This window comes from Symphalangus syndactylus, chromosome 20 (assembly GCF_028878055.3).
Source record: "Symphalangus syndactylus isolate Jambi chromosome 20, NHGRI_mSymSyn1-v2.1_pri, whole genome shotgun sequence".
Classification (NCBI taxonomy): Eukaryota; Metazoa; Chordata; class Mammalia; order Primates; family Hylobatidae; genus Symphalangus; species Symphalangus syndactylus.
This window is the reverse complement of record NC_072442.2, coordinates 48,455,711-48,475,120: the sequence shown is the minus strand read 5'-3', so window position 1 is coordinate 48,475,120 and position 19,410 is coordinate 48,455,711. Positions and strand designations below refer to the sequence as shown.

The 19,410-nt window shown below is 43.6% G+C and overlaps 1 long non-coding RNA gene across 1 annotated transcript in view; it reads left to right on the top strand.

The window, feature by feature from the left end:
* The window catches only part of LOC129470100 (uncharacterized), a 36,930-nt gene extending 17,724 nt beyond the window's left edge, over positions 1 to 19,206 (top strand). The window contains exon 3 of the long non-coding RNA XR_010118236.1: positions 18,866 to 19,206. This is a non-coding gene — a long non-coding RNA (uncharacterized lncRNA). The remainder of the gene's footprint in view (positions 1 to 18,865) is intronic.
* Positions 19,207 to 19,410: the final 204 nt, after the last annotated feature.

Below are 19,410 nucleotides of genomic sequence, written 5' to 3'. Positions count from 1 at the left end.
AGTGCTCCACCCCTTTTTGTTTTGAGACAGGGACTTATTCTGTCACCCAGGATGGAGTGCAGTAGCACGATCACAGCTCGCTGCAGCCTCGACCTCCTGGGCTCAATGGATCCTCCCATCTCAATCTCCCAAGTAGCTGGGACTACAGGTGCACCACCAAAACTGGCTAATTTTTGAATTTTTATTAGAGACAGAATTTGGCTATGTTGCCCAGGCTGGTCTTGAACTCCTAAGCTCAAGCGATCTGCCCACTTCAGCCTCCCAAAGTGCCGGGATTACAGGTGTGAGCCACTGTGCCTGGCCATTAGCATCCTTATAAGAGGAGACATCAGAGAGCTTGCTCTCTCTCTGCCTTGTGAGGACACAGTGACAAGGTGGTTGTCTGCAACCCGAGAAGAGAGCTCCCACTAGAATCTGACCCTGCCGGCACCCTGATCTCAGACTTCCAGTCTCCAGAACTGTGAGAAAAATACATCTCTGTTGTTTAAGCCACGCAGTCTATGGTATTTTGTTATGGCAGCCCAAGCTGATTAATGTATCTTTAATTCTTTAGAAACACCTATTTGCATGCAAAAATAATTCATAATGTTATAGTTACCATTTGGGTGTTTATTAAGGCAAATCTGACAGAAACTCTCCTTGGCAATACTTTTATGATATTATCATTTGGAAATGATAAAATTGCCTTTTAAAAAGTTGTATAAGGCCAGGTGCAGTGGCTCACACCTGTAATCCCAGCATTTTGGGAGGCCAAGGTGGGCAGATCACCTGAGGTCAGGAGTTCAAGACCAGTTTGGCCCACATGGTGAAACCCCGTCTCTACTAAAAATACAAAAATTAGCCGGGCATGGTGGTGCATGCCCGTAATCCCAGCTACTTGGGACACTGAGGCAGGAGAATCGCTTGGCAGGCAGAGGCGACAGTGAGCCGAGATCGTGCCACTGCACTCCAGGCTGGGTGACAGAGCAAGACACTATTTCAAAAATAAATAAATAAATAATAAAAAGTCGTATAAGGCAACTTTTTCAACAGTTTGGGCAGGGTTGTAGCTAATTAGTCAGAATTTGTGAAGTTTTACTCTTTTGACTAAAAACTCCAAAGAAATTAATATGTATTATAAAAAATTAAATGTTATATATGCACACATTCTCATGGCAAGCTTTTATGTGCCTGTATTTTTTTTAAACCCAGGAGCATAGATTTAAGTTGCCCTGAATATATGCTTTGAGATTTTGTGTTTTATCAGAAGAACATTAAAATGGAAGGAATTTACATTGATAATCATTGAAGCTGGGTGTTGAGTCTATATGATATTCAATGTACAAGTCTCTCTACCTTTGTGGATGTTTTAAAACGTTGATAAAACAGAGTTTTAAATGAATACATACATACAAACAAACATATAAGCTACGTAGGAGCTAACGAGGAGACAAATTCACTTTGTCATATATGTGGTTGCTTAGTTGTGTTTTAGTCCATAACTTTTTTAAAAATGGAAAAGAACAACCTCCTGGCCCCCTTTTTTTAAAGTGCAAACTGTGCCCGCTGATTTGAATGCGAGAGAATGTTTTACGTCTATTTTTACAGCTGCTTATCAGTTTCCTAAGCTGAGTTAGGGTGGAGCACAGGGTTCAAGAATTTCAGGATGGGGGCCTAGGGGATTGTTTGTTGTGGCTTGAAGATAATGATATCTTCCTAGGCTAACCTCTTGGAGTGAAGACATTTCTCCAGGGGGAAAAAGTAGGGCCTTAAAGATGTCTTCATAGAGTTTACAAAGCAGTTGAAACTTAATAGTCTATGAAGAATTCTGCCAGCCTTGTGGGAAAATGATTTGGTGTTCAATTGTTTTCACTTGGGCACTTTCCCAAACTATGAATGGTTCAGACTAGATAAAGCCTCTCCGTTCCATCCCACCCCTCTTCCACCTAAAATTCCCCAAACCTTTCAATGTGGCAGACTTGCTTCATTCAGGTCCAAGTGGGGCAGGAACCAATCGGGTAATTAATCAAAGTCCACTTTCAGTCTTCTTGCCTGCTGACATCACATCCCGGCTGTGTTCCCTTGGCTTTAGTGTGGAAATGAGAATTTCCACAATTTCAAAGGGAGTGTCTATTACTGTTTGGTTACGAGTGGAATAATTATTTCGGTTCTTGACCCCTTTGCACAATCTGGATTTCCATGCCTGTGAGGTATGCAACGAGCTGAGGACTTTATGGGAAGTTGAAAATTGAAGAGTTTTTTTTTTTTTTTTTTTGCAGAGTTTTCATTTTACTCATAACCTAGTTTTAGCTGGAGATGTGGGTGGTGAGCATCCAGGACCTTTGTAAGGAATGACGCAATCTATTAGAGCTACACAGAGTGGTTAGAAAAGTACCTATAGCCCACTTTTAACAGACGTTTTATAATATCGACTCTCAAACCCTGGAAAATTCTTCAGGGGATGGAATTATTAACACTGTTCCTTGATGGAAAGGAAGAATTTTCAAAACCATTAAACACTCATTGCCCCGAGAGTTCAGAGAGTAAAAGGGGAAAGGGAGACCAGGGTGATTGACTAAGGGGGTGAGGAAATGCTTTGGCTTTGGGTCTTGTCAACCACTGTTGGTTCAAAGATTTGGACCCCAGACCCAGGAAAGATTCCAAGATTTGGGGGATTGCAGTTGGTGTAACCGTTAGATTTATCACAACAAATTTTTCATCAGAAACTTTGGTTAAAATGAAAGCATACATTAAGGTCATCTCAGGACACCCTGTCTCAGAGGACAGGGTGATAAAGAGTAGTTCTATTTAATTTGATGGGGCGGGAAGGCCAAGAATGTGGCATTTGAGGCCCAAATATTGGGAAGAAGCCCACTGTGGCGGATCCAGGGAATTCATAATCCAAGGAGAGGGAGTGAACAGTTGGAACAGTCCCTTTGTCTTCCCAGATTTTTGTGTTTTTGTTTTGTTTTTCTAAACAGGATCTCACTCTGTCACCCAGGCTGAAGTGCAGTGGTGTAATCACGGCTCACTGAAGCCTTGAACTCCTGGGCCCAAGCAATCCTCCCATGTCAGCCTCCCGAGTAGCTGTGACCACAGGCATGTACCACTACGCCTGGCTAATTTTTTATTTTTTGTAGAGACAAGGTCCCACTATGTTGCCCAGGCTGGTCTCAAACCCCTGGGCTCAAGCAATCCTCCTGCCTCAGCCTCCCAAAATGCTGAGATTACAGGCGTGAGCCACCGTACCTAGCTCTTCCCAGATTTTTAAGGTAAATTTGTTGTCTATGACTTCATCATCAAGAATCATATTTTGAGAACTCATAAGATAATGTGGCAATGTGATGAGGTAGTTGGGAAAAGTTATACAGAAATTTATGAGTCATAATTGTCCCAGACTTCAAGAAGCTTATCTTTCATGAATTTATTTCACTAATTTTTTGAGATGGAGTCTCACTCTGTTGCCCAGGCTGGAGTGCAGTGGCACGATCTCAGCTCACTGCAAGCTCCGTCTCCTGGGTTTACGCCATTCTCCTTCCTCAGCCTCTCTAGTAGCAGGGACTACAGGCGCCCGCCACCACGCCCGGCTAATTTTTTTTGTTTGTTTGTATTTTTAGTAAAGACAGGGTTTTACCGTGTTAGCCACGATGGTCTCGATCTCCTGACCTCGTGATCCACTCGCCTCAGCCTCCCAAAGTGTTGGGATTACAGGCGTAAGCCACCGCGCCCAGCATATTTCATTAATTTTTTTTTTTTTTTTTTTTTTGAGACAGAGTCTCGCTGTCGCCCAGGCTGGAGTGCAGTGGCGCGATCTTGGCTCACTGCAGGCTCCACCCCCCGGGGTTCACGCCATTCTCCTGCCTCAGCTTCCCGAGTAGCAGGGACTAGAGGCGCCCGCCACCTCGCCTGGCTAATTTTTTGTATTTTTAGTAGAGACGGGGTTTCACTGTGTTAGCCAGGATGGTCTAGATCTCCTGACCTCGTGATCCGCCTGCCTCGGCCTCCCAAAGTGCTGGGATTACAGGCGTGAGCCACCGCACCCAGCCTATTTCGTTAATTTTTAAAACAAATGTTTATTGAGTGCCTACTGTGTACTAGGCACCCTGCTAGGTACAGGGCATGTGGCAAAAAACAAAAAAGATGAGGTTCTGGTTTCTCACAGAGCTTACATTCTGTGATGAACACACTCACACAAAACAATGGCCCATTGGGTAGTAATAAGTGTTAATTTGAAAATAAAAGAGGACAGGGTAATAGAGAGTAGTTCAGTTAAATTGGCTGGTGAGGGAAGGCTGAGAAGGTGATATTTGAGGCCCAAATATTGGGAAGAAGCCACCTGTGGAAGATACAGGGAATTCATACTCCAGGAAGGGGGAGAGGACAGTTAGAACAGCAGCTTCAAACCTTACCATGCTCATGGAACAGAAAGATCTCAAGGCTGGGCGCGGTGGCTCGCGCCTGTAATCCTGGCACCTTGGGAGGCCAAGGTGGGAGGATCACTTGAGCCCAGGAGTTTAAGATCAGCCTGAACAACATGGTGAAACCCCATCTCTACAAATAATACAAAAATTAGCTGAGCTTAATGGCCTACGCCTGTGGTACCAGCTACTGAAGAGGCTGAGGTGGAAGGATTGATTGAAAGTATGGCTGGGACTTGGTGAGCAGGGAAGGGGTCATCCGGTCAGAGAAAGGACCAGAAACCTGATCATGTAGAACCCTGAAGGACAGATTTTATGCTAAACGCAAAGGAAAGATATGGAAGGATTTTACGCAGAGGAGTGATATTATCTGATTTGCATTTTAAAATATTACTCTGGCTACCATGTGGAGAATGGATTATACAAGGAGGCTATAACTGTAATTCCAGTAAGAGGTGATAGCATCTTGGATGAAGACAGAGATGGAGAGAAGCAGACAGATTTGGGATATTCTGGAGGTGGGGTGGATCCCACCTGGTGGATTCAGTGTTGGGGGCTGAGGGAATGGGTGGTCTGCAGACTCCCAGCTTAGGCCCGTCGCAGAGCTATTTGCCAGATAAGGAAAATCTGGAGAGTAGTAGGTTGGGCTGGGGAAGCAAAGATTTGCCTTGGGGCATGTTCATTTGGAAATGCATATTAAATGTCCAAATTCGATGTGAAGGAGGCAGCTGGTTAAGAAGGAAGGTTGGGACTAGAAGTATAAATTTGGAAGATATCAGCATAGAGTGGGACAGGAGCCAGTTGAAGTGGGATGAAGAGAGAATGAGAGGTGAGAAATGAAGACAGTGGCTACAGACTTTTTATAAGATGACTTGCTATAAATGGAGAATAGAGAAATAGGGTTGCAGGAACATGTGGGATCAAGGACAGGTTTTTTTTAAAAATAGCTACTTTTTTCTATAAGACGAGAGTACGGAGCTATATTTTTAAGCTGATGGAAAGGATACAGTACTGAGGGCAAAATGATAGTCTGAGAAGTGTCTTAAGGGTTTACGTATTCTATTTCCTCCCAACATGGATGCAAAGAAAGAAGACAATTTGGAAAACTAAAAGCATAGCTTACTATCTGAATATATGTTATTGCAGGCTTTGGGAAAGACTGGGACAGAAAGAGAAGACAGGCATGAAGAGAGGAATTAGGGAGGGCAGGAGAAGAAGGAAATGTGGTTTAAAAAAATAGTAGAGTCAAAAAATATACTGTGGCACCTGGGAAGCGGGGCTGAGGAATGAATTATGCCTCTTTTCTAGAGACAAACATTTCCAGGAGACACCATCACTTCCATTGTCCACTGAAATCTCTCAGGCCTGGCAAGGGCAACAGTTAAGAATGGTGCTACTTCTGCCCCTTGCTGCAGGGGAGCAAGTTACAGAACTGCTCTGTGTTCAGTTTCTTCCCCTGAAACATGGTCTTAGGAGAGCTGACCTCATCGGGTTAGTGTGCGAATTAAACAAGAGCATCCTTGTAAAGTGCATGGCTCACTGAGTACCATTGTGAGGTTTTTTTTTTTTTTTTTTTGAGACTGTATTGCTAGGTCACCCAGGATGGAGTGCAGTGGCACAATCTTGGCCCACTGCAACCTCTGCCTCTCAGTTCAAGCATTCCCCCTGCCTCAGCCTCCTGAGTAGCTGAGACAACAGGCATGTGCCACCATGCCTGGCTAATTTTTTTGTATTTTTAATAGAAATGGGATTTGGTCATGTTGGCCAGGGTAGTCTTGAATGCCTGACCTCAGCCTGACTGACTCCTCCTCGGCCTCCCAAAGTGCTGGGATTACAGGCATGAACCACTGTGCTCAGCCTATTATGAGCATTCTGAGCCTTCGGGCAAATGCTTCTCTAAGTTCCTTGAGGTCAGGGGACATGTCTTATTGTTTTTGAACTCTCCATGACACCTAATGTATAGTCTTAATTTTAAGTGAATTTTGAATGCTTGTCTTTTCCCCCACTTTTCTTTCCCCTTGTTTTTACTCTTCTAAACCCTACATCTCATTTCCAGCTTCCTGCCCAATAGAAGCCTGCCTCAAAACCAACCTGCCCTTTACCTCATGCTGCTCACTACCTTATCTCATTTCCCTTCACACTTGCATCTGCAGTCTATAGAGTGTTCTGTTGGATATAGAATTATTGAAAGTCAGCATGAGGTGGAGCATTAACTTTATTCTGTCTTCCCTTGCAAAACAAGAAAGATATTAAGTATGATCAATGTCTTAATCTGTTTTGTGGTGCTGTAACAGAATACCAAAGACTCAGTAGTTTATAATGAAAAGAAATTGATTTGGCTCATGGTTCTAGAGGTTGAGAAGTCCAAGATCAAGGCACTGAATCTGGTGAGGGCCTTCTTGCTGAGTCATCCCATGGCAGAAGGTGGAAGGGCAGGAGCACACACGAGAGAGAGAGAGAGATAGAAAGTTAGAGAGGGACAGTCAGAGAGAGAGAGAGTCAAACTCACTTTTATAATAAACCCACTCTTAAGATAATGACATATTCATGAGGGCAGAGACCTCATGGCCTAAGCACCTCCCATTAGGCTTCGCCTCTGAACACTGTTGCATTGGGGATTACGTTTCAACATGTGAACTTTGGGGGGCATATTCAATTACCTTGATTAAAGATGAAAGTCTACACCAACATTAAATTTACCTTTTTAACAGAATTCATATATAATTTCTCTTCTTGATCTCACTGATGAACTCCATAAAGATTGGTTCCCAGGATGCTCTTCTACCCAAGACAGCAGCTCGATGCTATATCTTTGCCCATTTTGTGTGTGTGTGTGTGTGAGAGAGAGAGAGAGACAGAGACCTCTCTCATCAAAATGTAAACTCCCTAAGGACAGAGACCCTGCCTAGTTCTTTAAAAAAGTTTTATCATGAAATATTTTGGCCAGAGGAAAAAATATAAATAAAAATAAAATACACAAATGTGTACACTCCATCCAGTTTAAAATATGACTTACACAATTGTAGCTGCCTGTGTTCCTTCCCTCCCTATTGGTAATCTCTATGTTGAATTTGGTTGTTATCATTCCTGTGCAGATTTTTGTCTCTTGACTGTATGAGTCCATATCAGTCTGCTTTCCTAGGGTTTCTGATGTGAGCACACAGTAGGGTCTCTGTGAAACCTTTTTAGTAAGGACACTTGGTTTCTTAACAATAGGAACTCTATCTTTTCCCTTTAGTGTTACTCTTCCCTAAGTCTTCCACATAAGTAGGCAATGTGGAGGATAAAATAGGTGCTTAATTGTTGTTGATCTATATAAAACCTATAACATAAATTATGTAGTATATGCCACTAATAGAGACAGAATGTAATATTACAAAGTTGGGTAATAAAATCATGTTTGTAAGCAGGGAGAGGGAGATTGTTATTGGGAACCCTGGCAGTTGCCATTTGTGGGTACTTAGTACCATATCTGCCTTTCTGGGCTCTTGTCTTTTTCTACAGGAGGACAAACTTGGAAACTACATTTCCCTGATCTTGCCAACAGTATTCAGCCCAGACTCCACCAATGAGAGGCACTTGCATGAGATTTGGTAGGGAAGAGAAGGAGAAGCCATTGTTTTCTCGAGGCAGCAGCAGATGGCTGACATGGAATTTTGCCTAAAACTTTTGGGTGTTCTCCTGAAAATACTCCAACTGGCTCTACCAGCAGCTGAGAGCAATGGCAGTGGCTTCCTTGTGATTCCTGCACTACCAGATTTCCTGAAAGAGGCGTCCCGATCACTATCACTCTTGCAGCTTTCCTAGAGTTGTTTAAGCCTCTAATTCCCTGTATAAGCCTCCTTCTATCTGAGATACCTAGAGGGGTATCTATTTATCTGACTACCACAGCAGATAAAAGGACTTAGTCTGCAAGCTTCCATTGGAAATTCTAGGAGAGTGAAACTTGAAGTAGAAGTCCCCTAAGTCCCTTAGAGCAGTTGCAATGGTACCTTTGGAATTGATGGTTTTTGACTTTAGGGATTGTGAGCTTTTTCCAAGTAGTCACCCAAACCTGTGCTTGTTGGATCTAAGAAAATAGAGTTCATGTATGAAATGAAAACAATTAACATTGAATCTATAAAGCTGTACAATCTACTGAGACAGTTACACACATGTAACTGCATAAAATCTGAAGAGCACACAAGAAACAGACAACAGAGCAGAGAACTAAGTGGTGGTTATGGTTTGAATGACAGTGTTCCCTCCAAATTTCATGTTGAAACTTGATCCTTATCATGGTGACTTTAAAGACATGGGGCCTTTTAGGAGGTAATCAGGTCATGAGGGTTCTTCCCTCATGAATGGTATTAAGGTCTTTATAAAAGAGGCTTCACACAGAGCTTGACCCTTTCTTGCCCTCTGTCTCTGTCTCACACGAGGACACACTGTTCCTCCTCTCCAGAGGATGCAGCAACAAGGCACCAGCTTGGAAGCAGAGATCAAACCCTTATCAGATGCCAAACCTGCTTATGCCTTGATCTGGGACTTCCCGGCCTCCAGAACCACGAGAAATAAATTTCTATTGTTTGTGAATTACCTGGTCTATGGTATTTTGCACAAACGAACTAAGACAGTGGCTAAAGGGCAGGGGCTGAGGGAGGACTTGCTTTCCACTGTATACGCTCCTGTAGCTTCTGAATTTTATACTGTGTGCATGTATTATCTACTCCAAAATTATATTAATGTTTAATAACATGAGTTGCATACCATTTTATAATCATCACATTTTCAAAAACCACAAACTCTGACAATATAAAATGTTGAACATGGAACAAGGAAATGAGAATTTACACCTACTGTTTGTGGGACTCTGTAGAACTACTTACCAGGGTCTGTGGATGAATGTCAATCTGGTAATATCTAGTAAAGTTGAAATGCAGAAACCCCATGATCAGCAATTTCTCTTCTGTGTATAGATGGTGGAGAAACACTCATACGTCAGGAGAAAGGTATAAAGATTTTTATGGCAGCATTGTTTATAATAGTGGAAAATTGGAATTATAAAAATATTCATTAATAGGAGAACAAATAAATAAAATAAGATATAATAAAACATACTATACAACAGTTAAAACAAATGGCCTAGCTCTGTAAATATCAACATGGATAGTTCCCAAAAGTGTAGTTCTGGCCAGGTGCAGTGGCTCATGCCTGTCATCCCAGCTCTTTGGGAGGCCAAGACAGGTTGATCACTTGAGGCCAGGAGTTTGAGACCAGCCTGGCCAACATGGTGAAATCCTGTCTTTACTAAAAATACAAAAATTAGCTGGGCATGGTGGCGCACACCTGTAATACCAGCTACTCAGGAGGCTGAGGCATAAGAATTTCTTGAACCTGGGAGGTGGAGGTTGCAGTGAGTGGAGATTGCACCACTGCACTCCAGCCTGGGTGACAGAGTGAGGCGTGATTTCACACACACACACAAAAAAAGTGTAGTTAAAAAAAAAAAGCAGGGGCCAGGTGCTGTGGCTCACACCTGTAATCCCAGCACTTTGGGAGGCCGAGGCGGGCAGATCACTTGAGGTCATGAGTTTGAGACCAGTCTGGCCAACACAGCAAAACCCTGTCTCTACTAAAAGTACAAAAAATTAGCTGGGCGTGGTGGTGCGTGCCTGCAGTCTCTGCTACTCGGGAGGCTGAGGTGAGAGAATCACTTGAACTTGGGAGGTAGAGGTTGCAGTTAGTTGAGATCATGCCACTGCACGCCAGCCTGGGAGACAGAGCGAGATTCTGTCTAAAAAAAAAAGAGTTTGAGGGAGCTGCTGAATGATATATACAGTACGGCAGCATTTAGATAAATTCAAAAACACATACTAACCGTAAATTATCAAAAATGGACTAGAAGGGTTCATACCTAATGAGGTTCATACCTAATTCACTCTCTGCTAAGAGATAGAGGAGACAGATGTTGTGACAGAAACCAAAAGAAACCTCATCTTTAGTATTCTGTCTTTCCAAAAAAAAAAAAAAAAAAATCTGAAGCAAAATGATAAAATCTCCTTTTTTAAATTCTGGTGTAGATTTCTATTACTGTCTGTACTTTTCTATGGTACTCTTCAAAATAATGTTTTATATTCCCTACTCTCCCACTCCTTCCCCAACCCACTTCAGTTTGGACTGAGCCCTGTATCAGTCTGGATCCTAGCAAGAAACAAAAGGCACACTTAAATTGGGTAATTTTTTTTTTAGACAGGATCTCACTCTGTCACCCAGACTAAAGTGCAGTGGCACCATCATGGCTCACCACAGTCTTGATCTCCCAGGCTCCAGCAATCTTCCCACCTCAGCCTCCCGAATAGCTGAGACTGTTATAGGTGCATGCCACCACACCTGGCTAATTTTTTTTTTTTTAATTTTTTTAGAGATGGCGTCTCCCTATCTTGTCCAGGCTGCTCTCGAATTCCTGGGCTCAAGCGATCCTCTCACCTTGGTCTCCCAAAGTGCTGGGATTACAGGCATAAACCACAGTGCCCAAACTACATTGAGTAATTTGAGGAGGGTTTAGTAGAAGGTCTATTTACAAAGATGCTGACAAGATAGAGAAAAGTCAAAAGAATAGTGTGGCACTACAGGTGCTGGTAACAGGAGGAAGCTGCACTACCCCAGGTCTGCAGCAAAAGGGGGAAGAGGCTTTACAGGGGGCACTGTGTGGAGAGAGCCACCCAACAGGAATGGTGGCCTTCATCAAGGAATGCAGCCAGCCCGGGGAACCCTCACCTCAAGGAAGCAAGGCGAATTGATACCTCACCCTTTCCCTCCTCTTTCCCTCTTACGTCCTGCCAGTATTCTCCATTGGCCAAGCCCAGCCAGAATCCAGAAAACCAGGGAATCTGCTGACACTGCCCATCCAGGTCAGCATCCTAGAGCTCAGAGCAGGAACAGACTCAGGTTATCCAGCTCAGGCCACCACCTCTCACGATGTTTGCCAGTGCCCTGTCATTGTCAAATCCAGGAGATGCTTCAGATTTTTAAAAATTTAGCTTCTTGGTTACTTTATTTATTTATTTATTGAGACAGAGTTTCGCTCTGTCACCCAGACTGTGGTGCAGTGGCGCAATCTTGGCTCACTGCAACCTCCGTGTCCCAGGTTCAAGCAATTCTCCTGCCTCAGCCTCCCAAGTAGCTGGGTTTACAGGTATGTGCCACCAAGCCCAGCTAATTTTTGTACATTTAGTAGAGACGAGGTTTCACTATATCGGTGAGGCTAGTCTCAAACTCCTGACTTCAGGTGATCCGCCCACCTCAACCTCCCAAAGTGCTGGGATTACAGGCTTGAGCCACTGTGCCTGGCCCTTGGTTACATTTGACCACTGACCTCTTCCTCCTTTATACCCATTCCTCTAGTTTCCCACTAACTCAAATGGCTGCTTTTAGTCCTAGTCACTGGAAATTCTTTTTCTCCCCCTCTCTTAAGTGCTAGAATTCTCCAGGTTTCCATTTTTGCCCCTATTTTCCCAGTAATTCATTCCCATGCATTTAACTTCCAACTCTTTGCTGATAAAGACTAAAATCTTTATTTCTAGGCAAGATTCCTCCTCTCAATTCCAGACTTACTTATTGATAACAATGTGCACCCGTCTCAGAGGCAGCTCAGTCAGCTTCACACAGCCAATCACACATCACCTTCATCTGTAGACCTGCTCCTGCCTATGGAATGGCCCCGCCACCAGCCAAGTAGAAACCTGGAAATCTCCTTCCTCCTGCTGTTCCTTCTACATATTATCCAGTTCTCCTTCCCTTGAAGTGGGGGCTGGCCAAAAGAGTTCAACCAAGCATGGAAATGGCAAGCTATTAACTGCCTTTTTGTCCTGGAAGAATGACAGAGCTGAGTTAATGAGACCAGAGCCAGAATATCAGCTGGTTACCAGTCCTTCTCAAACATGCTGAGCATTAGAATTTTCTGGGCAGCTTTTATTTAAAAAAAAAAAAAAAAAAAAAAGTCAGTACCTCGACTCCACCTGCGAACGATGAATCCAAAAACCTGGTGTTACGGGCTAAACTGTATTTTCCCAAAATTCATATGTGGAAGCTCTAATTTCCAATGTGACTATAATTGGAAATAGGCTGTTAAAGAGATAATGAAGGTTAAATGAGATTATAAGTGTAGCACCCTAATTTGATGGGACTGATGTCCTTATTAGAAGAGGAGGAGACACCAGAGCACTCTCTTGTTTTTTCTTTGCACATGCACAGAGAAAAGGCCACTTAAAGACACAGAGAGAGGCCGGGTGCAGTGGCTCATACCTGTAATCCCAGCACTTTGGGAGGCCGAGGCAGGCGGATCACAGGGTCAAGAGATTGAGACCACCCTGGCCAACATGGTGAAACCCCGTCTCTACTAAAAATACAAAAATTAGCTGGGCATGGTGGCACGTGCCTGAAATCCCAGCTACTCGGGAGGCTTAGGCAGGAGAATGGCTTGAACCTGGGAGGCAGAGGTTGCAGTGAGCCAAGATCGCACCACTGTACTCTAGCCTGGTGAAAGAGCTAGACTCTGTCTCAAAAAAAAAAAGACACAGAGAGAAAGTGGCCATTTGCAAACCAAAGAGAGAGGCTGCACTAGAAACCAGCCTTGACAGCACCTTAATTTTGGGCTTGTAACCTCCAGAACAGTGGGGAAATAAATCTCTTGTTTAAGCCACCCAGTCTGCAGTATTTTGCTACAGCAGCCCTAGCCGACTAATAACATGGGTCTTGGCAGGGACATTTTAAATAAACACGCTGGGTGATTCTAGTGCACAGCCAGGCTGTAGAAGCACTGAGAAAGCCAGAAATCTGGAGACACCTATAGTAAGACAAACATGAGCAGGGGTGACAAACGAGGGAAGCCAGGAAGGAGGAACAGCCACCCAGACGAAGGAGGGCAAGCCTTGAGGATGCTTTGGCATCTGCGGGCAGTTTCAGCTCAGGCTTCTGCTGGTATGCTGAATAACTAAGGGGCATCCACTCCTGATAATGCCACCTCCTAAATATTTTCAACTCTGCCTTCTCCTCCTCATTAGCAGGATCCCTCTCCTCCTATGCTCTAATACAGTGGTTGCCAAACTATGGCCCATGTGCCAAATCTGGCCTGCCACCTGTTTTGTTTGTTTGTTTGTTTGTTTGGTATTTTTTTTAGAGAAAAGGTCTCTTTCTGTGTTACTCAGGCTAGAGTGCAGTGGTGCAATCACAGTTCACGACAGCCTCAAACTCCTAGGCTCAAGTAATCTTCCCTCCTCAGCTTTCTGAGTAGTTGGAACTACAGGTGCATGCCACCACATCCAGCTATTTATTTATTTGTTTGTTTGTTTATTTTTGTAGAGATGAGCTCTCACTATGTTGCCCAGGCTGGTCTCAAATTCCCAGGCTCAAGCAGTCCTCCTACCTTGGCCTCCCAAAGTGCTGGGATTTACAGACATGAGCCATCAAGCCTGGCCCCGCTTGTGTTTTAAATAAAGTTTTGTTGGAACACAGACATGCTTATTTGTTAATGTATTGTCTATGGCTGCTTCTGCACTACAATAGCAGAGTTGAGTATTTACAACAGACATCGTATGGCCCACCAAACCAAAACTATTTATTACTATCTGGCCCTTTACAGAAAAAGTTGACTGACTCCTGCTCTACTAGATGGCTATATTTTAATGGCGATTAGGCCAGAGAGCAGTCATTTATGACTTAGTGCCTCATTCGTCCAAAATAATAAAAATTCTTCATTGTGCCCAAGTCAGCATGTATTGAGCACCTACTGTGTGCCAGACTCTATGGTAAGCAGGAGGGATACAATAGTGGACAGGAGAGGAGTACTGCCCTCCCACCCACCCAAAAGAGGTCTCTACCACAGCCCCTCACTTTACAGGATGCTGCATTTTACAAATACACACAAAAATAAACTTATTAAAGAAGATAGCCAGGCGCGGTGGCTCACGCCTGTAATCCCAACACTATGGGAGGCCGAGGCAGGCAGATCACTTGAGGTCAGGAGTTTGAGACCAGCCTGGCCAAAATGGTGAAACCCTGTCTCTACTAAAAATACAACAATTAGTTGGGCATGGTGACGGTCGCCTGTAATCCCAACTACTCGGGAGGGTGAGGCAGGAGAATTACTTGAACCTGGGAGGTTCAATGAGCCGAGATCCGCGCCACTGCACTCCAGCCTGGGTGACAGAGGGAGACTCTGTCTCAAAAAAAAAAAAAAAAAAAAAAGACGACAGGGTGCCTCTGTCACTTGGGCACCATGTTCAGCATTGGCACAGCATAACCTGTAACTCGAAACAACTACTCTTGAGGCTAACACCATTCAGGAGTCAGGAAAATGCTTCCCTCCGTCCCTTGCAGTGTGTCCTCAAACAAAAGATGGCCATGTCAGAATACCACAAAGGCTTGTGGATTGTGCCGCTGCTGATGTTGGAAGAAGACATTTCTTTGGCAAGCAAGGAAGATTTGAGCAGAGGAACCACTTAGGGAAGAGAAAAGACAAGTTGTCCAACCTTTCCTCTTGGCATGAATACAATAGATTGTCACGAAACAAGGTATGATTTCCCATTAGGGCTAAGCGTCCATTTTCTTGCTTCTCTTAGTATTCTTTCAATTTGTAGTTCTGAGGGTACTTATCAAGTAGCATGATGTTAACTATATTAAACAAATCATATTATATTTGTGCCTATGTAGGTCTAGATAGGGCATATGAAATGATACCAATTCTTTACATTGCCAACTAATAGACGTTGCATAGTAGAATTGGAATCCTCTTATTTACATACATATTGAATAAGGTTTCATTAAATGTTCACAAACTTAAAAATTTAGCTTGAATCATTTTGATTAAAAATTTTGACATTAATTATATATTTTTTGCCTTTTAATTTTAATATAGAGTTTTGATTAATTTAGGAGAAAAAACATATAAAGTAAATATTCATATTTTGCTTTATTTTTACTTTGATTTACTTTTTTGAAAATACATCCAAATTTTGTGTACTTTTAATGCAATTAATTTTATTTCTAATCCTTTAGATTACTAGCAATCGAACACACATTATGTGAAAATCTAGATTACAATAACAAAGTGATTTTTGCCAAAATAAAGAGAAGAGTAAATGTTATAAAATAAACATACGAATATAAAATATTAGAACACCTGGGCATTCATAACAATTAAATTATCTTTAATAGTTTGCCAACTTTTAATCACATACAAATCATAGCTTTACATGTATTTTTCACTACGTATGAAGGAATACTTCTTAGGCTGAGAGTATAAAGGTATTTCATTGAACTGTTTGTTTGCTCGTTTTATAACATTTAAATATTTAGACAAATGGAAATTCCTTGTGGACAAAGGACAGACAGAATTTAATTCACCCCTCTGAGGTTCACCTGAGACAATGCATATCTGATGGCTCCCTCTGCCCTATTGTTTATGTAAAAATGAAGATTCACTGAGCATTCACAAAAAAATGCAACCTTTTGTCTCTTACCTGCTGCTAACTGGGCAGCCCCCACTTCGAATTGTCCCACCTTACTGAACCGAACTAATGTACATCTTACACACATTGATTGATGTCCCGTGTCTCCCTAAAATGTGTAAAAGCATGCTGTACCCCAACCACCTTGGGCACACGTGGTCAGGATCTCCTGAGGCTGTGTCATGGGCACATCCTTAACCTTGGCAAAACAAACTTTCTAAATTCACTGAGACCTGTCTCAGATATTTTGGGTTTACAACCCAGCCTCTGTCCTCAAGGAATATACAATCTAGTGGGGATCCAGACTTGTCTAAGTAAGCAGGCCATTGGAATTACTGCTGTGATTCAACAATGGAGTGCTATGGGAACATATACAGGGGATAGGGTATGGTCAGGGAGGACTTCCTGGAAGAAGTTATTTCCAATCTAAGGGCTGAACGGTAAGTAGGCATTAACCAAGTGAAGGGAAAGAAGGTGTGAACATGGAGAAAGGACTTAAGAAGAGGAGAGGCAGAAGAAATAGTATATGGAGGGTCGGCAAAGTTTTCTACTCAACTTTGTTGTTGTAGCACAAAAGCAGCCACAGATAACCTATCAATGAATGGGGTTGGATGCCAGTAAAACTTAATTTACAAAACAGAGCAGGGCTGAAGATGGCAATCTGTCAACTCTTTGAGATATGGGAAGGCCCAGAGTTGGGAGAGAGCACACTTGAGGGGCTGACGGTCAGTGAATATGGCTGATGTACAGAGGATGAGGTGGGAGCAGGGAGTGATGAATCCGGGGAGCTCAGAGCAAGGCTGCAGGAAGAAGAGCAGAGGAGTCTGGACACTGAGGCCTAAGAGATTGTGCTGCAGGCATCTTGGACTAGGATAGCAGTGGGCAGGGGAGCAAAGTGAGTGGTTTGGAGATATTCAGTAAGTGCCATTGCGGAGGAAGAGAGAGATGAAGGCTAACTCTCTCTCTCTTTTTTTTTTTCATTGAGATGGAGTCTCGCCCTGTTGCCCAGGCTGGAGTGCAGTGGCACGATCTCGGCTCACCACAACCTCCGCCTCCCAGCTTCAAGCCATTCTCCTGCCTCAGCCTCCAGAGTAGCTGGGATTACAGGTGCCTGCCACCATGCCTGGCTAACTTTAGTATTTTTAGTAGAGATGGGGTTTCACCGTGTCGGCCAGGCTGGTTTCAAACTTCTGACCTCAAGTGATCCACCCACCTCGACCTCTAAAAGTGCTGGGATTACAGACGTGAGCCACTGCCCTGGCCAAAGGTTAACTCTCTTTTTTTTTTTTTTTGAAATGGAGTCTCGTTCTGTCGCCCGGGCTGGAGTGCAATGGCACAATCTCGGCCCACTGCAACCTCTGCCTCCCGGGTTCAAGCATTCTTTTGCCTCAGCTTCCCAAGTCGCTGGGATTACAGATGCCCGCCACCACACCTGGCTAATTTTTGCATTTTTTAGTAGAGATGGGGTTTTACCATGTTAATCAGACTGGTCTCGAACTCCTGACTTCAAGTGATCCACCCAGCTCAGCCTCCCAAAATGCTGGGATTACAGGCGTGAGCCATCATGCCTAGCCTAACTCTTAAATTCACAGCAGGGAGTAGCTAGATGGTGCTGGCGGAAACAGATTTCAGGTGAGGGTTGTGAGTAGGTAGGTGATGGGATCTATTCCCCAACGTGCTCAGTTCAGTGCCTGCCACACACACTTGGCTACGCACATGCAGATATTTTTGTCAGAAATGTGCCTGGCAGTTCCTATGAAAGGACAATCTATAAATCCGGTGAAAGTCAGGGGAACTGAACATGCAGAGCTAAATACCTTTGTAATAACAATCCTAGGAAATAATTTGCTATCGACAGATTTTCTCTAGCCTATGGGGACTGCAGGCTTTAGTTACTCTGGTTTCCTTTTATTCACAACTAATTTAACAACAGCACAAGGACCCAGTATCTGTTGGTAACAACAGCCAACTTGGTCAGGAAAGACAGCTTTATCAAGGCAGCAAATCTGGTCAACCAGATGGGTTGGCACTTCAGACATCACATGTCCCAGTATACAGGATTTGCTGCTGGCTCAGGGTGGGGGTGGGCGGGCGATATTCCTACAGTCCCTCACCCACAGCCACTCCTGGAGCGGCATCCTGTGTGAGATGAGGGTGCACCAGAGTGGGGTCGGGAGCAGGCTCTGAGCACCCCTTGACACACACCTCGCGGGGCTGAGTGAGCTATAGGCATTGTTGATCTATCAAGCCAGAACCAGGATAGTGTGTGCATTGCAGAAACAACAGAGAGATTCTCGGGATGTGACTATGGGCCTACAGCATTTGTCATCAGTCACTAGTACACTTCGTAGAAGACCTGCCTTAGCACAAATGCTGCTGGAACCATCTGAGGTGCAGCAGGAAGCAGGTGCTCTGTGGTGCCTCCCGGGGTTCCGCCTGCAGCTTCAGACACCTCCGTCAACTCACCTGGATGGTGGCCTTCCTCATCCCCTTCTTGCCCCTTCCAATCTGTTATCCTCCAGGCTGTCTGAGTGACCGTTTTAAAATGTAAATTGGATCATGTCACTCCCCTGCTAAAAGCCTTAAATAGCTTCCCATTGCATTTAGGAGAAAATCCAAACACCACACTATGGCCTACAAGCCTACTGCTCTGGTCCAGTTCTTCCTCTCTGGCCCCTCTCCCCTAGATCCCTCTAGCTCGATCATCATGGCTTTCTCTGGGTCCTCCCAATAGGCCCAAGCCTCTTCCCACTTTAGGGTCTTTATTGTTCTTTTATTCTAGAAAGCTTTCTGCGTTCTCCACCCCTAATGTAGCTGGCTCCTTCTTGCGTTTCAGATTCCACTTAAAAGTCAGCTCCTCAGAGGGGCCTTAACTGATTATTAGGTGTATTAGTTCATTCTCGCATTGCTATAAAGAACTAGTTGAGACTGGGTAATTTATAAAGAAAAAAAGGTTTAATTGGTTCTATGGTTCCACAGGCTGTACAGGAAGCATGACTGGGAAGGCCTCAGGAAACTTACAGTCATGGGAAAAGCAGGAAGAAGAAGCGAAATGAAAGGTGCTACACACTTTTAAACAACCAGATCTCAGGAAGACTCGCTATTATGAGAACAGCAAGGGAGAAATCCGCCCCCATGATCCCATCACCTCCTACCAGGCCTCTCCTCCAACACTGGGGATTACAGTTCATCGTGGAGGAGGACACAAATCTAAACCATATTACCAGGCTGGGTTGGATTTTCCTTTCTTATTCTGGCATAGCGCCATGTTGGTTTTTTTTTTCAAATAAAAAAAGACATGATTTATAAGTTTACAATTATTTATGTGTTTGCTTGTTTATTGTCATCTTCCCTTACTAGACTAAGTTCCTCGGAGGCAAGACCATAATTAATTTGTTCACTACTATATTCCCAGAGATTAGCATAGTACCTGACACGTATGCTCAATAGATGTTTGTTGAGTCAATGAATACATGAGCAAATGAAAATCATTCAACTGATCCATCATTGATGGATCCATTCAA